Source organism: Triticum aestivum, chromosome 4A (assembly GCF_018294505.1).
Source record: "Triticum aestivum cultivar Chinese Spring chromosome 4A, IWGSC CS RefSeq v2.1, whole genome shotgun sequence".
Taxonomy (NCBI): domain Eukaryota; kingdom Viridiplantae; phylum Streptophyta; class Magnoliopsida; order Poales; family Poaceae; genus Triticum; species Triticum aestivum.
This window is the reverse complement of record NC_057803.1, coordinates 635,796,930-635,815,197: the sequence shown is the minus strand read 5'-3', so window position 1 is coordinate 635,815,197 and position 18,268 is coordinate 635,796,930. Positions and strand designations below refer to the sequence as shown.

The 18,268-nt window shown below is 43.8% G+C and overlaps 1 pseudogene; it reads left to right on the top strand.

Moving 5' to 3' along the window:
- The window catches only part of LOC123084159 (BTB/POZ domain-containing protein POB1-like), a 10,626-nt pseudogene extending 7,885 nt beyond the window's left edge, over nt 1–2,741 (top strand).
- The last annotated feature ends 15,527 nt before the right edge of the window (nt 2,742–18,268 follow it).

The window sequence follows — 18,268 nt, the reverse complement described above, 5'->3', positions numbered from 1 at the left end:
AGCTCGCGCGGCGAGATCTGTGGCGGAGGCAATGGCGGGCGCGGGGCGTGAGGTCGCCGTGGTTGGGGAGCGTGGGGAGCGTGGGGAGCGTCGAGAGAGTCCAAGGATCTCACCACCACAATCCACGAGTATAACACATGTTGTTCATTATTTTTCTTTTGTTTGGAGGGTTAATTTCGTTTGTGCAAATAGCTGGGGTTGTTCTTTTCTGTTCGTACACTGTTATTGTTTATCTCCGTTCTTTCTGCCTGTTGAAACATTTAAGATCATCATCACCCTGCCCGATGAGTGTTTACTTTTATAAGTAGAATAATATAAATACCTGGTGTATACTGGTAAATTTGGTACTGGCAAATGTCCTGATCAAACGTATGCCTTGGCTGCTTCTTTTGCAACACATGTAAGTTAGGGGCAAATGGCAACACTGGCAGTCGCGCCTTCCCACCAGGTCTTAGTTAATTAACCCCTTTTCCCCCCTTTTTAGCTACTTGACTTATTTCTGCTACTAAATGATACTCCCTCCAATCCATAACAAGTGTGCCAGTTTTGAACTAAGGTTGAACTAATCTTAGTTCAAAACTGCGACACCTATTTTGGATCAGAGGGAGTATAAAACTTTGTGGGTTCCTTTTCCGTTATTTACTGGGTACATGTTTATATATACAAAATTCTGATATGATCCTTGGGTTATGGGAATCATTTATGATTACCGAGTGAGCTACAAGCATGCCTCTGTTGCTGGATGCAGCTGCGTGAGTGCATTCCTAATTTTCGTGATTTTAGTTAATCATTTTTACCATATTTGCTGATGAGCAATTAAATGAATCTGCACCATGGTATTTTTTATTTGTCTAGTGTTTCTCCTTGTTTGCTCACTTTCCTTGTTATCTTCCTCAACCATGGCAGGCACACCAGTTTTACGAGTAAAGACAATTCATATCAATTCAGCGATTCTTTCTGTTAGAAGTCCTTTCTTTCTCAAGGTAATACTTATAACAATTTGAAATACATTTGCTTTATTGTCTGTTCATCCTTTCTAATAAAATTTCATGCTTCTTAGTTGTTCTCAAATGGCATGAAAGAATCTGACCAGACACGTCCAACACTTAGGATTGCTGATTCAGGCAACGTTATGACTCAAATGTAACATTCTTCCTCTTATAATTGGTTCTGATTAATTGTTGTGGTGATGCTACTATTTTCTGTACTTCTAAAACAAAAACATGATTGCATATAATAAATAGTGATTTATGTTTCTGAGTTTCTTCACTCTTCTTTCTCTCTTTGATAATGAAATGTTTATTAGTCTCTTTTCATTCTTCACTTTTACCTACCAAATGAATATTTTGTCTACTTTTTGCCATAGGTATATTTCCTCAATACTAAATGTCAATAATAATACTTCAATAACTTAGACACAAAAACCTTCCGTTTTTGTCAAGTTCTTAATTCTTAATTATTTTCTTAATCATTTTGCTGTTTTATTTTTATTCTACATGGAACAGAGGAAAATGCCCTTATGGAGATTTTAAGCTTTATGCATAGTGGGAAGTTGACAACAACCGAGCCCACTCTTCTGCTCAACATCTTGATGGCTGCCGATAAATATGAGGTTCTTTCGTGCGTGAGTTACTGCAGTCAGTTGCTCACAAGGTTGCCCATGACCACAGAATCTGCGCTGATCTATTTAAAGCATTCATGCTCCATTTCAGTGCCAGTTGAAGTTGAACGTTTGGTAGTTGCAGCCAAGGAATTCCTAGCCTTCAAATATGAGGATGTGCTTGAGTGAGTGATCCCAATTGAAAGGAGACATATTTTTTATTTTATTTCCTGAGAAAAATCTTTGGGCATTGTTGTCACCAAATCATGTATAGAGTGTACTCAAGGCATTGTATGTCTCCTTTTCAGGTTCACGGGCGAACTTAAGAATTTCCCTCTTGCTGGGATCGAAGCCATCTTCTCAAGTACTGGATTACATGTACGAACTGAAGATGACATATATGACTTCATGCTCAGTTGGTCCCGTTCGCGATACCCAGATCTGAAGGAAAGGCGCAAGATCCTGAGTTCTCGTTTACTTCCGCTGGTGCGCTTCAGTCATATGAGCCGTAATGGACTGCAGAAGGTCCTACTGTGCACTGATGATGATATAGACCATGATCAAGTAAATAAGTGTATCAGTGAGGTACTTCTGCACAAAGCTTACCCATCACACTTGTATGGTGACCGTGCAGTAGACGCGACAACATGGCAGCTTGAAGAGCGAGATTACTTGTTCAAACCTGTGAAGTTAGTTGCATTTGATGGACCCTGCCCACAGGTTATAGCTTACTGGGATCTAAAGCATGAGGACTGCTCCCGATTTTTTCATTCCAAACAGAACCGTTATACAGAGGTTTTGTCGCATTCGCTCCATCATGCAGGCCTTAACTTGTTTCTCTTAGCACAATGTGTCGGGAACAAGGTGAGTGGGCTGTATAGCTTTGGCCTATTCTTGTACGTCAGCAAGAGTTCAAAGCGTGTGACATTACAGTATGAGTTTGCTGCAAGGACAAAGGCGTTCGGGCAAATTTGTGAGCAGGTTTGAGGGTCAGGGTTCCTTCAGTACTGGATCCAAGCATGGATGCAATGATGTCTTTGGTACTGCATGGTCGAACTTTATTGCTGACAACAACCTCTTCATCGATGACGTGCTGCATCTGAGAGTTGACTGGACGGTGGCGGAGCAGTCGGACTTATGAACTTGATATCTTATTACTTGGGCTCTTACACTACAAATTGTAGGCCTGATGCTGAGCAGATCATGGATTGATCTTCAATGAGTTTTTTTTTTTTTAAATCTGGAATGAGTTATCTGCTTCTTCATGATCACATTCTTGTCGGTGTCAAGATATTGCTACTATATGCCGTTTTCTGCTATGCTTTGGTCCCTTGTCCCTGCAGTTGTAGTAGGATTTGTACGTATGTTTGCTGTTACTTTTCTTGGATGCATGGTGCGGCTATGGTTTTGTAGCTGGGTCGTTCTCTTGCAGCGCTTGGCTTGGCATATATTTGGCTATTTATGTTAAAAACTACTCCCTCCGATCCCAAAAAGTGTTGGGGCTTTAGTTCAGTTTTAGCTTTAGTTCGCTTTAGTTTAAAGCTGAACTAAAGCCACAACACTTTTTAGGATTGGATCCAGTAACTATTAGTGGATTCCATGAAGATATGCCTTCTCATGGAACTTATTTTGCTAATGTCTCTGCTAAATGCTATCAATCTACAATGTTATGCGTTTGATCCGGCACTTTACCCTAGCTTGTTGAAACTTGGTGCCCTGGTTGAAAGATCGTGGATGTCGCCTAGAGGGGGGGGAGGGGGGGCGGGGGAGGGGGAGGGGAGGGTGAATAGGCGTTTTAAAATAATTACGGTTTAGACTTGAACAAATGTGGAATAAACCTAGCGGTTAATTTGTCAAGCACAAAACCTAAAACAACTAGGCTCACCTATGTGCACCAACAACTTATGCTAAGCAAGATAAGCAACTAAGTGATAGCAAGATATATGACAAGAAAAAATATGGCTATCACAAAGTAAAGTGCATAAGTAAAGGGCTCGGGTAAGAGATAACCGAGGCACGCGGAGACGATGATGTATCCCGAAGTTCACACCCTTGCGGATGCTAATCTCTGTTTGGAGCGGTGTGGAGACACAATGCTCCCCAAGAAGCCACTAGGGCCACCGTAATCTCCTCACGCCCTCGCACAATGCAAGATGCCGTGATTCCACTAAAGGACCCTTGAGGGCGGTCACCGAACCCGTACAAATGGCAACCCTTGGGGGCGGTCACCGAACCCGTACACTTTGGCAACCCTTGGGGGCGGTTACCGGTACCCGTCAAATTGCTCAGGACGATCTCCACAACCTAATTGGAGACCCCAATGCTTGCTCGGAGCTTTACACCACAATGATTGAGCTCCGAACACCACCAACCGTCTAGGGCGCCCAAGCACCCAAGAGGAACAAGCTCAAGGGTACCAAGCACCCAAGAGTAATAAGCTTCTCAACTTGTAACTTCCACATATCATCGTGGAGAACTCAAACCGATGCACCAAATGCAATGACAAGGGCACACGGAGTGCCCAAGTCCTTCTCTCTCAAATCCCACCGAAGCAACTAATGCTAGGGAGGAAAATGAGAGGAATAACAAGAAGGAGAACACAAAGAACTCCAAGATCTAGATCCAAGGGGTTCCCCTCACATAGAGGAGAAAGTGATTGGTGGAAATGTGGATCTATATCTCCTCTCTCTTTTCCCTAAAAACTAGCAAGAATCCATGGAGGGATTGAGAGTTAGAAAGCTGAAGAAGGTCAACAATGGGGGGAAGAACACGAGCTCAAAGGATAAGGTTCATTGGGGAAGAAGACCCTCTTTTATAGGAGGGGGGAAATCCAACCGTTATGTGCTCAGCCCGCACACGAGCGGTACTACCGCTTGGGTGGAAGAAGCAGGGAAGAGGAGCAACAAAATATGAACCTTGGGGCAGTAGTACCGCATATAACCGGTACTACCGCTCACCCCAGCGGTACTACCGCTGGAGGAGCAGAACACGGGACCAAAAGAGGCAGGCAGAGCAGAGTATGGCGGCAGTGAGGCAGAAACGGTACTACCGCTCGACTGGAGCGGTACTACCGCTTAGGCGGTACTACCGTGCCTTACTGCCGTGCAACTACTGCTAAACCCGACACAAAAAGAGCAGGACCCAAAATGGAGGCGGTAGAAGAACCGCACTGTAGCGGTACTATGGCTGAGAGCTCCAAGCGGTACTACCGCTGGGACCAGACAAAAGCCACTCTCAAGAAAACAAGAACTGCCATAACTTTTGCATGTGAGCTCCGAATTAAGCAAACTCAAACTTATTAGAAACAAGACGACGAGTAGCATCAAAACAACGACTGTTTATAGTAAGAAGAGGTAGGGGAGGTATGCCTAACAAAAAGAGGAGTGAAACCTCCAAACGAGAAGAACCGGCAAAACCTTCAACATCGAAAACATTATAGAAGATGCATGTGAACTCCGTTTTCGATGAACTCGAGCTTGTCATTAAGATGACCATAAGCTCTAAGACTCACAAAGAGAACCAAACAAGAACCAAGAAAGATGATGCAAGGATGCAATGGTTTGAGCTCTCAACGAACGATACGATCAAGCTACTCATCGAGAGCCCCCCTTGATAGTACGACAATCGATCCTATAACCCGGTCTCCCAACTACCATCACGAGACCGGTAAAATAGAAAACCTATCAAGGGCAAACCTTTGCCTTGCACATGGTCCACTTGAGCTAGATGATGACGATCTTGACTTCCTCAAGTTAGACCATCTTTCTTGATTGTGTTGCCTCGATGAAGACTAGTTGATTGCTCCCCCATACTTCACTATGGGTGAGCCACTCTTCCGCACATCTTCACATGTTCATTGTCACCACAATGGACGGCAAGCTTCAAGCATTTGATCTCTTAATGATTCTCCACTTGAACTTGCACGCCGCAACCTAACCCCACAAAGAACTCTCACGAAGACCATGGGTTAGTACACAAAGCGAAATTGACAATGCTTACCATACCATGGGATCACTTGATCCCTTTCGGTACATCTTCTACGCTTTGTGAGTTGATCAATTTGATTCATTCTTGACTTAATCTTGATCAACCTTGAATTTTTTCAATTCTCTTCATTTGGATGATGTCTCGAAGGTAGACATGAATGATCATACAATTTTCTTCTTCAAGACATGTTTGCAATAAGCTCGACACTCACATGACCAATCTTTGAATAATTCCTTGAATGTCACCTTGGTCAACACAAACTCTCCTTGAAACCAACACATGTACTCCAAAAAAAGCCTATGGACAAAACCTTTATATATAACTCAAGGCAACCATTAGTCTATAGAGATTGTTATCAATTGCCAAAACCAAACATGGGGCACCGCATGTTCTTGCAGTGGTCTCTGATGTGTAAACTCATGCGTAATATACACTTATATTTTGAAAAATTGTACTGTTTCTAGCCTCATACGTTGCTAATTTGCTAGCTCAAAAATATTCGTCCGGAGAAGTCAAATTCTAGTGCTACCAAGTCTTGTCTTGCTATACTGCGCAACCAACACATGGTAGCACCACTAGTGTCACATTTTTTTGCGCTTCTCTTGGTAAAATTGATTGATACGAGATATTCTATCATGTCGTAGGATATAAATCTAAGTTTGATCTTAACACGGAGTTTTAAGGGAAATAAACCGCGATCGGAGAACCGAAGCAATGACAAAAGGCCATCTAGGGAGGTAGACTCGCCATCGTGGTAGGCCATGCCATCACGATCACCTAGGTGTCGGGCATAGCAAGGACATCTAGTTTCACCGCACATCATGGCGTGACATGTCTACTGAAGTACCGAATGTTTCTCACCTCACACTCCTCCCTTCTGCCTAGTGACATCACTCTACTCCCCTCTTCTCGACGACTCCTTTACCTCTATGCATGTATTGAAGGTCCTCGCTGGCTAGAACTGATAAGACGGGCAAAAAGGAAAAATGACGCAGTCCCCTTTTACTTGAAACCATAAAGAAAAGGGCGTGCTACGGTCGGCCGGCCGGTCTTTTAGGAAGATACGGCGTCTAGTGAGCCGTCTGGTTGTGTGACATGTGATGTCAGCTTCTCTTATGTAATTTTCCGCAACAATACTTTTGCTGGGAAACCTCTTCTTCATTATTCTCATGCAACAAGACCTTTGTTGTGAAACCTTCTCTTCTCTAATTCTCTGCAACAACTCCCTGTTGCAAAATATCTTTTCTAATTTTCTGCAACAAGATCCTTGTTGCAAAAAATTGCAAACACATCTCCCGACGCGCTTAATTTTCTATAACAAAACCCTTGTTGCAAAAGTTGCAACAACATCTCCGGCCGCATTGTGTAGTAACACAGTCATCTTTTGCTGCCACCGTTCCGCAACAATGTTGTTGTTGCTGCAGAAACTTGGAGTGGACGTGGACGTACGGCGTGGTGATGTGGCTGCTAGTAGTGCTGGTGGTGCCATGAAGGAGGTGAGGTTGATGGCGCTCCATGCCGACGTGGTGAATCTTGCCAGATCCATTGATCCGGTTGCCGGGAGGCGTTTGGCGGCGGAGATCCAGCATGGATGCGCTCGCGACGACGACCTACAAGCGGTGGCACTCGACGACGACGACGACCTACAAGCGGCCGCGCTCAGCGACGACGATCTACAGGCAGGGGCGCTCGTCTAGGCTGCTGGTCACGCGTGTTCGGTCCACAACAGACCATTTATTTCGGTCAAGCCAATTGAAACAAGGGGCGAATTGCAAAAAACTATACTAGGATAGAAATTGTTTCTGAGTCGTTCGATTCAAATCAAATCCGACAGCCACGGTGGAGGTCGACGCACACACAAACATCCACCGGTTGAGCGATAATGTTTTCCCTAACGAGAAACATTATTGGGAGTTTAAGAATTCTGAAAATATAGGCACTTCTTAGTACTACTACGCTGGCGTGTTTGCAATTCGGCCGCTTCACAAGGCCCTATTGGCAAATGTTGGATTCCTCCAAGGGGAAAAAAAGTTCGCGGGGTTTCCAGTTAGTAGTGATGGCCTCAGTGGTGAACTAGCTTTGTTTTGGTCAAAAGAGGTTGATGTAACTCTTAATAATTTTTCAAACCAGCATATTGATGTATTGGTTAAGAATATTGGTGATAATAAAAAGTGGCGGTTTACGGGTTTCTATGCGAAAGCTAGACGAAGTGAACATGCAGAAAGTTGGAATTTGCTGAGATGGTTCAAGGCTCAAAGTGATGCCCCGTGGCTATGTGGAGGTGACTTTAATGAAATTCTCGATAGCTCGGAGTATTTTGGTGCCCATGACCGCCCGGAGTGGCAGATGGAGGGTTTTAGGCAATGTGTGGATGATTGTGAACTACACGATTTGGGCTACCAGGATGTGCCATTCATGTGGGATAATATGCAACATGGCGATTCAAACGTGAAAGTTCGCCTTGATAGATTCTTAGCGAATCAGCGATGATGGCATTGTTCCCATCTTCATTTGTGCGACACTGTCCAACGCCAAAGTCAGACCATTGTATGCTAGTGGTGAAGATGAAGGGGGTAATCTTGCCAGAAGAAAGGTACCAGCGCAGGTTCATGTATGAGGAGGCGTGGCAGCAGGAAGAATCATATGATGCCGCGGTCATGCATGGGTGACGCAAGGGGGTTGGCACGCAAGGTCTCCAGGGCATAGAACAGGCCCTTCTGGACATGCAAGTGCAGCTTACGGACTGGAAGTCAAAGAAGGTAGGAGATGTGAAGAGGAAAAATCTGTTGGGGAACGTAGTAATTTCAAAAAAAAAATCTACGCACACGCAAGATCATGGTGATGCATAGCAACGAGAGGGGAGGGTGTTGTCTACGTACCCTCGTAGACCGAAAGCGGAAGCGTTAGCACAACGCGGTTGATGTAGTCGTACGTCTTCACGGCCCGACCGATCAAGCACCGAAACTACGGCACCTTCGAGTTCTAGCACACGTTCAGCTCGATGACGATCCCCGGACTTCGATCCAGCAAAGTGTCGGGAAAGAGTTCCGTCAGCACGACGGCGTGATGACGATCTTGATGTTCTACCGTCGCTGGGCTTCGCCTAAGCACCGCTACAATATTATCGAGGATTATGGTGAAGGGGGGCACCGCACACAGCTAAGAGAACGATCACGAAGATCAACTTGTGTGTCTATGGGGTGCCCCCTGCCCCCGTATATAAAGAAGTGGAGGAGGGGAGGGCCGGCCCTCTCTATGGCGTGCCCTAGGAGAGTCCTACTCCCACCGGGAGTAGGATTCCCCTTTTCCTAGTCCAACTAGGAGTCCTTCCATGTAGTAGGAGTAGGAGACAAGGAAGGGGAAGAGGGAAGAGAAGGAAGGAGGGGGCGCAGCCCCTCCCCCTAGTCCAATTCGGACTAGGCCTTGGGGGGGGGGCGCGGCCTGCCTCTCCCTCTCCCCTAAAGCCCAATAAGGCCCATATACTTCTTCCCCCGTATTCCCGTAACTCCTCGGTACTCCGAAAAATACCCGAACCACTCGGAACCTTTCCGATGTCCGAATATACTCGTCCAATATATCGATCTTTACGTCTCGACCATTTCGAGACTCCTCGTCATGTCCCTGATCTCATTCGGGACTCCGAACTCCTTCGGTACATCAAAACTCATAAACTCATAATATAACTGTCATCGAAACCTTAAGTGTGCGGACCCTATGGGTTCGAGAACAATGTAGACATGACTGAGACACGTCTCCGGTCAATAACCAATAGCGGAACCTGGATGCTCATATTGGCTCCTACATATTCTACGAAGATCTTTATCGGTCAGACCGCATAACAACATACGTTGTTCCCTTTGTCATCAGTATGTTACTTGCCCGAGATTCGATCGTCGGTATCTCAATACCTAGTTCAATCTCGTTACCGGCAAGTCTCTTTACTCGTTCCGTAATACATCATCCTGCAACTAACTCATTAGTTGCAATTCTTGCAAGGCTTAAGTGATGTGCATTACCGAGAGGGCCCAGAGATACCTCTTCGACAATCGGAGTGACAAATCATAATGTCAAAATACGCCAACCCAACAAGTACCTTCGGAGACACCTGTAGAGCACCTTTATAATCACCCAGTTACGTTGTGACGTTTGGTGGCACACAAAGTGTTCCTCCGGTAAACGGGAGTTGCATAATCTCATAGTCATAGGAACATGTATAAGTCATGAAGAAAGCAATAGCAACAAACTAAACGATCAAGTGCTATGCTAACGGAATGGGTCAAGTCAATCACATCATTCTCCTAATGATGTGATCCCGTTAATCAAATGACAACTCATGTCTATGGTTAGGAAACATAACCATCTTTGATCAACGAGCTAGTCAAGTAGAGGCATAGTAGTGACACTCTGTTTGTCTATGTATTCACACATGTATTATGTTTCCGGTTAATACAATTCTAGCATGAATAATAAACATTTATCATGATATAAGGAAATAAATAATAACTTTATTATTACCTCTAGGGCATATTTCCTTCAGTCTCCCACTTGCACTAGAGTCAATAATCTAGTTCACATCGCCATGTGATTTAACATCAATAGTTCACATCACCATGTGATCAACACCCATAGTTCACATCGACATGTGACCAACACCCAAAGGGTTTACTAGAGTTAATAATCTAGTTCACATCGCTATGGGATTAACACCCAAAGAGTACTGAGGTGTGATCATGTTTTGCTTGTGAGAGAAGTTTAGTTAACTGGTCTGCCACATTCGGATCCGTAAGTATTTTGCAAATTTCTATGTCAACAATGCTCTGCATGGAGCTACTATAGCTAATTGCTCCCACTTTCAATATGTATCCAGATTGAGACTTAGAGTCATCTGGATCAGTGTCAAAAATTGCATCGACGTAACCCTTTACGACGTACCTTTTGTCACCTCCATAATCGAGAAACATATCCTTATTCCACTAAGGATAATTTTGACCAATGTCCAGTGATCTACTCCTAGATCACTATTGTACTCCCTTGCCAAACTCAGGGCAGGGTATACAATAGGTCTGGTACACAGCATGGCATACTTTATAGAACCTATGGCTGAGGCATAGGGAATGACTTTCATTCTCTCTCTATCTTCTGCCGTGGTCAGGTTTTGAGTCTTACTCAACTTCACACCTTTGTAACACAGGCAAGAACTCTTTCTTTGACTGTTCTATTTTGAACTACTTCAAAATATTGTCAAGGTATGTACTCATTGAAAAAACTTATCAAGCGGCTTGATCTATCTCTATAGATCTTGATGCTCAATATGTAAGAAGCTTTACCGAGGTCTTTCTTTGAAAAACTCCTTTCCAATATTCCTTTATGCTTTCCAGAAAATTATACATTACTTCCGATCAACAATATGTCGTTCACATATACTTATCAGAAATGCTGTAGTGCTCCCACTTACTTTCTTGTAAATACAGGCTTCACCGCAAGTCTGTATAAAACTATATGCTTTGATCAACTTATCAAAGCGTATATTCCAACTCCGAGATTCTTGCACCAGTCCATAGATGGATCGCTGGAGCTTGCATATTTAGTTAAAACCTTTAGGATCAACAAAACCTTCTAGTTGCATCGTATACAACTCTTCTTTAGTAAATCCATTAAGGAATGCAGTTTTGTTTATCCATTTGCCAGATTTCATAAAATGCGGCAATTGCTAACATGATTCGGACAGACTTAAGCGTAGATACGAGTGAGAAAATCTCATCGTAGTCAACACCTTGAACTTGTCGAAAACCTTTTGCGATAATTCTAGCTTTGTAGATAGTAACACTACTATCAGCGTCCGTCTTCCTCTTGAAGATCCATTTATTTTCTATGGCTTGCCGATCATCGGGCAAATCCATCAAAGTCCATACTTTGTTCTCATACATGGATCATATCTCAGATTTCATGGCCTCAAACCATTTCGCGGAATCTGGTCTCGTCATCGCTTCCTCATAGTTCGCAAGTTCGTCATGGTCTAGTAACATGACTTCCAGAACAGGATTACCGTACCACTCTTGTGCGGATCTCACTCTGGTTTACCTACGAGATTCAATAGTAACTTGATCTGAAGTTGCATGATCATCATCATTAGCTTCCTCACTAATTGGTGTAGTAGTCACAGGAACAGATTTCTGTGATGAACTACTTTCCAATAAGGGAGCAGGTACAGTTACCTCATCAAGTTCTACTTTCCTCCCACTCACTTCTTTCGAGAGAAACTCCTTCTCTAGAAAAACTCCGAATTTAGCAATAAAAGTCTTGCCTTCGGATTTGTGATAGAAAGTGTACCCAACAGTCTCCTTTGGGTATCCTATGAAGACATATTTCTCCGATTTGGGTTTGAGCTTATTAGGATGAAACTTTTTCATATAAGCATCACAACCCCAAACTTTAAGAAATGACAACTTTGGTTTCTTGCCAAACCACAGTTCAGATTGTGTCGTCTCAATGGACTTAGATGGTGCCCTATTTAACGTGAATGCAGCTGTCTCTAATGCATAACCGCAAAACAATAGTGGTAGATCGGTAAGAGACATCATAGATCGCACCATATCTAATAAAGTACGGTTATGACGTTCGGACACACCATTATGCTGTGGTATTCCAGGTGGCGTGAGTAGTGAAACTATTTCACATTGTTTTAACTGAAGACCAAACTCCTAACTCAAATACTCTTCTCCACGATCAGATCGTAGAAACTTTATTTTCTTGTTATGATGATTTTCCACTTCACTCTGAAATTCTTTGAACTTTTCAAATGTTTCAGACTTATGTTTCATCAAGTAGATATACTCATATCTGCTCAAATCATCTGTGAAGATCAGAAAATAATGATACCTGTCGCGAGCCTCAATATTCATCGGACCACACAAGGTTGTCAGAATCGTGATTCTGAATCGAATCGGAGCTCCGATGGTAGGATCGCAAATCGTAGAATCTTCACTATCAGGATCGTAGAAACGTAGATTCTATAGACTAAAGTCGTAGAATCGGAGGGGTTAGTTTGGATCGTAAAGTCGTAGAATCGTACAATAGAATCGCGATTCTGAAAACCTTGGGACCACATACATCAGCATGTATGATTTCCTACAAATTTGTTGCTCGCTCCATTGTTCCGAAGAACGGAGTCTTAGTCATCTTGCCCATGAGGCATGGTTCACAAGCATCAACAGATTCATAATCAAGTGATTCCAAAAGCCCATCAGCATGGAGTTTCTTCATGCGCTTTACACCAATATGACCTAAACAGCAGTGCCACAAATAAGTTGCACTGTCATTATTAACTTTGCATCTTTTGGTTTCAATATTATGATTATGTGTATTACTACGATCGAGATCCAACGAACTATTTTCATTGGGTGTGTAACCATATAAGGTTTTATTCATGTAAAGAGAACAACAATTTATTCTCTTACTTAAATGAATAACCGTATTACAATAAACATGATCAAATCATATTCATGCTGAACGCAAACACCAAATAACACTTATTTAGGTTCAACACTAATCCCAAAAGTATAGGGAGTGTGCGATGATGATCATATCAATCTTGGAACCACTTCCAACACACATCGTCACTTCACCCTTAACTAGTCTCTGTTTATTCTGCAACTCCCGTTTCGAGTTACTAATCTTAGCAACTGAACTAGTATCTATTACTGAGGGGTTGCTATAAACACTAGTAAAGTACACATCAATAACATGTATATCAAATATACTTATGTTCACTTTGCCATCCTTCTTATCCGCCAATCACTTGGGGTAGTTCCGCTTCTAGTGACCAGTCCCTTTGCAGTAGAACCACTTAGTCTCAGGCTTAGGACCAGACTTGGGCTTCTTCACTTGAGCAGCAACTTGCTTGCTGTTTTTCTTGAAGTTCCCCCTTTTCCTTTGCCCTTTTCTTGAAACTAGTGATCTTGTCAACCATCAACACTTGATGCTCTTTCTTGATTTCTACCTTCATCGATTTCATCATCATGAAAAGCTCGGGAGTCGTTTTCATCATCCCTTGCATACTATAGTTCATCACAAAGTTCTACTAACTTGTTGATGGTGACTAGAGAATTCTATCAATCACTATCTTATCTGGAAGATTAACTCCCACTTGATTCAAGCGATTGTAGTACCCAGATAATCTGAGCACATGCTCACTAGTTGAGCAATTCTCCTCCATCTTTTAGCTATAGAACTTGTTGGAGACTTCATATCTCTCAACTCGGGTATTTGCTTGAAATATTAACTTCAACTCCTGGAACATCTCATATGGTCCATGACATTCAAAACGTCTTTGAAGTCCCAATTCTAAGCCGTTAAGCATGGTGCACTAAACTATCAAGTAGTCATCATATTGAGCTAGCCAAACGTTCATAACATCTACATCTGCTCCTGCAATAGGTTTGTCACCTGGCGGTGCATCAAGGACATAATTCTTCTGTGCAGCAATGAGGATAAACCTCAGATCACGGATCCAATCCGCATCATTGCTACTAACATCTTTCAATATAGTTTTTTCTAGGAACATATCAAAATAAACACAGGGAAGCAACAACGCGAGCTATTGATCTACAACTTAATTTGCAAAATACTATCAGGACTAAGTTCATGATAAATTTAAGTTCAATTTAATCATATTACTTAAGAACTCCCACTTAGAAAGACATCTCTCTAATCGTCTAAGCGATTACGTGATCCAAATCAACTAAACCATAACCGATCATCACGTGAAATGGAGTAGTTTTCAATGGTGAACATCGCTATGTTGATCATATCTACTATATGATTCACGCTCGACCTTTCGGTCTCAGTGTTCCGAGGCCATATCTGCATATGCTAGGCTCGTCAAGTTTAACCTGAGTATTCTGTGTGTGCAAAACTGGCTTGCACCCGTTGTAGATGGACGTAGAGCTTATCACACCCGATCATCACGTGGTGTCTGGGCACGACGAACTTTGGCAACGGTGCATATTGTGACACTCCAAAAATTTTATTTGGTTTTCAGCAAAAACTTTGTTGGTTTTTGAAAAGAGGCCATTTAAATTTTTTCCAGAAAACCTTCTTCTTAAAAACTTCTTTGGCAAGGGTTTTTATTTTTGTATCTTCTTCAAACTATGGTGTTTGATCATTTAAAACTCTTTCTCCGATGGTTCCCTTCTCAAAGTATATTTTTGGAAATTTTTCTTTTTCTTATAAAAAAGAACTCTATGAATTTTTAGGTTTTTCTTATCTTGAAAACCACCCATGGTTTTACCATGTCTCCTATAGTAAATCTTCTCAAAATCCCTCCCTCCACCTTTGAACAATCTAAATTCTCTGTCTCAACAAGTCCAAACAAGTTTTGGATTTTATTTCAATTATTTTGTCTCTCAAATCATTTCTGCCAATTATTTTGAGCATGAGTGATTTTCAAAGCAAGTACCTCATTGCCTTTGAGTTTTTATCTCAAACCAACTCCTCTGGATTGTCCTTAGCACCCACAACCTAGAACCATCTTGATCCACTCTTCTTCTTTTCAAATTTTTCAAATTTTACTCACTGCAAGTTTGGACCCGATTTGCCAAATTTGGTGAAATTCATATCTACACTTCTCCAAAAATTCCACAAAAATTCAGGCAGTCTCCTGGTGAAATGAGAGGCCACTCCACCAAAAATCAGCTCAAGCAGAGCCTCCCTCATACCAAAAACATTATGTCGAACACCTGAGCTGCACTGTTCCTTTGCACATTCAGAAAATTCAGAGAAACTTCAGGGTTCAGTGTCGTTTCTCTTCATCAGATTTCAGTCACGCGGCCACAGTGCCCTTGGCATGTTGCTCTCCGCCTGGCCTGCTTGTCCGGAGCTCCACATGCGCGCTTGGCGCCTTCCTGGCGTCGGTGGCACCCCGGCCCGCCTGCGCCGGCGTGTCTTGCGGCGGCCGAACCACCGTAGCGCTGACAGGGAGCAGAACGGCGGCTCAACGCCGTTCGGCGCCGCCCAATCCTCCTGGTAGCTCCGCGTGGCCTCATGCATGCTAGCGCAACCCCGCTGCACCGTCGCCGTGGCCCGGCAAGCACAGGGCACGCTCTCTGCCGCCGACGGGCCCGCGCCGCCCCGTTCCGTCGAAACCCACCCCAAGCTCCTAATCCAAGTCCGTTTAGCGTCTGAATGGAACCAGTGGACCTCCACGTTGATGCCCAACCTCCTAAACTCCCCGACCGAGCACTGCGCCGCCGTAATCCATCGTCGGAGAACCCCGTTCACGGCCACCGCCTCGGATCGCCTATAAAAGGGGACCCCGAGCTCGCCCTCTAGCACACACCCTCACTACACCCCACAGACACCCCGCCAGGACACTAGGAGGACCTCGAGGAGGTCTCCTCCCCCAACTCCGGCCGCCTCGTTCCGCCTCGACCACCAACTCGATTCACTCCGGTGAGGCCATCCCCGACGCCCAAACCTCGTCAGTAGCCTCCTCGAGCACCCAGTGAGCTAACCCAAGCGTCAATTTGGCCTTCGCAGCTCTCCCCGACGAGATCCATCTCCACCCGAGCCACCGTCCGCCGGAGCAAGGGCCGCCGTCGACGTAGAGCTCGCCGGCGACCACCACCACCACCCACCGACGCGGAAGGACGAACTGAACACAGAGGTACCACCCGATCCCCCTGCCTCGCCGTGGATCGCCGCCGACGACCACCGCGGCTCTCGGGCACCGTCGAGCTCTGCCGCCTCTTTTGAAAATTCAAACCTGACGGGCGGGACCCGCCTGTCAGCCTCTCTGTCCTTTCTAAACGAACCGTTTTCTGAAAGCATCTTCTGCCAAATGCGTTTTCCCTCTGGGCCGGCGTATTCTTTATCGAAGCATTTTCTATTTTTATAAGTTAAACCCTGGAAACTTTCTGTTTCATTACAGATGAGTCCCTGGACAAAAACCTTTATAACTTTTAAACAAAAATATATTTTTGATTGATTCTTTTTCTGTCCTCTTTAGAATTTTGTCTAGTTTTTTATCAGATTTATTTGAAAAATATTTGGAATAATTTTGTGCACCTCTCGGTATTTACGTTAGCGCGTGTGTTTTCTTTATACCGTAGATACCGAAGGAGGTGACGGAACCACAAACTTCACCGAGCTAGGCTCCGACTACTCTGAACCAGGCAAGCATGTTTGAAATTTTGATATGATGATTGTTTTGGCATGTTTGCATTAAGTAGTTTCATGGCATGTTGATGAGCATGCCGACGAGTGTCATGTTACATGCAACGATGAGGCAAGTGAGTTTCGAAAATCCATAAGTGGATGGATGTGAGTATGCATGGCCATGTGTTGGCATGAGGATGGGTAAGATGGCAGTGTTGTAGCATGCCAGTCTTATGCCAGACTATATGACTTCAGTGTCAACCCGTATCGGTCCAGTTCCTTCCATTTTTCCTTCCCTGTACTACCACATGTTTTCCGCAAGGAATATGGCTTAGAAGTTGCAAACCGCTTTCTTGGTACACACCAAAAAGGAGAGGCCGTGATGATGGTTCCATGGCCCTGGATTAAAGCCAGTCATCCGGTCAGGGGGCATGGGTGTTTCCGGTTGGGACCGAGAGGGGGGCACCCCTTAGAGCGCGCGTATATAAATTTGATCCCATGCTATTCGAGATTGTGATCTCCCCGTCTTAAAAGTTTTTCTTGGACGATGTCTAGGGTGATTCCTGGCATCAAGAGGTAGGATGGGTGTGTACTGGCTAGCTGTGTTTTCTTCCAAAATACCGTAAACGGAACTAGTCCTTCGTGACTACGGAAATCCGTTGGCTGTGGGAAAAAATTTCGTACAAACTCTGTAGAGTCATATATTCCTTTGAATCATCTATTCCATGTCCAAGTTCGGTATTATCTTATCCTGACAAATGTCAGTTTTGATGACAGAGACTCCGGTGAATCACATGAGTGCTAAGTCCGGTTAAATGTTTATTCCTGTGGATGGACTAACCCGTTTATTATCATGAATTGAATATTCATTATGAGTATTATTTACTTGTAAATAAAAGCCCTTTCTGTGATGTCGCTCAGACGTCCGATTGTGGCGTTGTTATTATTTACTTTCAATAAAAGCCCTTTCTGCGATGTCGCTCAGACGTCCGACTGTGGCATTGTTATTATTTACTTTCAATAAAAGCCCTTTCTGCGATGTCGCTCAGACATCCGACTGTGGCATTGTTATTATTTTCAATAAAAGCCCTTTCTGCGATGTCGCTCAGACGTCCGACTGTGGTAGTACTATTATTTACTTTCAATATAAGCCCTTTCTGTGATGTCGCCCCGACGTCCGACTGTGGCACGCATGTCTTTTGTTTTCAGTTTAAGCCCTTTACGTGGTGTTGCTTAGACGCCCGACTGCGGCATGATCTTTATTTATTTGTTCACCCTTCGAGGTGTCGCTTCAGACACCCGATCGGTTTTCTATTATTTCTTTTTGTTGGGTTTTCAGGCGGACTACCGCCGATTCCCTTTTTACTTACCTTGCTTGCTAAATTTTGAACGTGCATTGGTAAATTAATCATGACGCATCCATGAATGCATTTGTTATATCTTACGTCCGAACTGTCTTGCGAGTACTTTCAAAGTACTCACCTGGCTTGTTGATTTGGCCAGATGCTGACGAAGGCGATCTCATGG